Source organism: Schistocerca gregaria, chromosome 7 (assembly GCF_023897955.1).
Source record: "Schistocerca gregaria isolate iqSchGreg1 chromosome 7, iqSchGreg1.2, whole genome shotgun sequence".
Taxonomy (NCBI): domain Eukaryota; kingdom Metazoa; phylum Arthropoda; class Insecta; order Orthoptera; family Acrididae; genus Schistocerca; species Schistocerca gregaria.
The window spans coordinates 141,823,424-141,825,407 of NC_064926.1; positions in this window are offsets into that span (position 1 = coordinate 141,823,424).

The following is a 1,984-nucleotide window of genomic DNA, read 5'->3' on the forward strand; positions in this document are numbered from 1 at the left end:
AGGTCGCGTTGTTCCAATCATATACCGACCAACCGATGTGGTCACGAGCCCAGGAGAGGCGCTGAAGGTGATGTCGTGCTGTTAGCAAATGCATAGTCGGTCGTCTGCTACCATATCCCGTTAACGTCAGATTTCGCCGTACTGTCCTAAAGGCTAAGTTCGTCGCTCGTCCCACATTGATTTCTGCGTTTATTTCACTTAGTGTTGCTTGTCTGTTAGCACTGACAACTCTATGCTGTCGCCGCCGCTCTCGGTCATCAAGTGGCAATTCCTGAAATGTGGCATTATCTGCACACTCTTGACATTGTGGAACTCTGCGTATTGCATTCCCTTACGATTTTCGAAATGGAATGTCCCATGCGTCTAGCTCCATCTACTATTCCGGGTTCAAAGTCTGTTAATTCGCGTCGTACCTTGTGTATGCGATGACACCGCCGGCTGTACATGTGCATAACGTATACAGTCTCTCGTATCTCTCATCGACTTTAACGCTCTTGCCTGGACAGCACATCAAAAATACTTCGTTATCATCAGAGGAAAATCCTTTCTGTCCCGCTCCATCATTAAATTATTTTCAGTAGCAGTAATTCTACTGTGTAATAACCTCCCTCATCAGACCAGAGAGCTGCATAACAGCTTGAGTTGCATAGGACAGTTGGTGAAGTAGCTATTGAAACAACAATAATATTGGTCTCTGTTTCCCTGTTCGATCAAAACCACATCATGACTATGTATAATTATTTTCAACCATATCTTTCTCATTTCCTAAAGCTCCTGGTTTGTGTAGTCTACCTAAATTTCTCCGCCTCATAACTCGCTATCTCAGAAATTAACACTTGTAATGTTATGTGAGCCTCACTGCCCTTTTCTTTAACTAATTTGTGTCTCATTTTATTCTGAGAAGCTCAGTGATGTATGTAAATACGTTAAATGTAAATGTGATTCAAAAAGTACTTGAACTGAAGTGAAGCGCAGCTGGACAGTAAGAAACTCTTTAGCGCGCAATCCCAGCAACGATAGTAGTTGTGAATCTTTGAGTATGGCCTCTAAAAAAAGACGATTTATTAAAAAAAGGACGACTGTTAATTTTTATCTTGTGGAAAGAGGGCGTGTTGCTAGGCCGTCGCTCAGAACATATTGTTACATTTAATGAAAATTAATACTTTAGTGATGAAACCGAGTAAAGTATGTGCAAGAGTTGCCAAACATTTATATATACAAATTTTCTGGAAGTGAAGAATAGAAATATCTTGTTTTTGGAAAAGGAGTTGAACTTCAATGTCGTCGCCGTCTAACAATCGACAGAATTGTAAGAGTACAAAGTTCACTAAAATACAGGAAAAGAAATGTATTCCCTATAGGTTTCATTCAGTACGTAACAACCTCTCATAATATCTTAATTACAGCAATTGGATTATGTTCTTGTACAATAGTATGGTGCTGAACTCCACTGACCAATTTTGATGTAGCAGGACGTGTAGTTTGAAGGAAGTTTGCGTTCCAAGCAATCTCCTTTTCTCACGAAAAGCAGATTGCTGTTTTATCTTATTTACTTAAATAGTGGTCCCTTAGGTAAGATAAGCTGCGAAAACTTGGGCTCAAAGCTATCCGCAATACGGTCAAGTAACCAACAGAGACGACTTTAAATCTTAAAGAACAATAACTTCCTCCAAATTACAATACAATCAATCTCTCTCTCTCTCTCTCTCTCTCTCTCTCTCTCTCTCTCTCTCTCTCTCTCTCCAAACAAACATATGAATATTCATATTATTAAGATAAGTCATTTTATACACTTTTGTACATGCGTGAATATGTGGTGTATTTACTACCATCAGCATCGTCATCATTATAATGACAATCATTACTTTCAACCCTGCTTCATTCTATTAATACAATTTCGTAACTGTTGGCTATATTTTTATAGCTATAGTTTTTAAGGAACTACTATGTAAAAAAATACTGTGTGTTTAAAATTGTGGTGGTG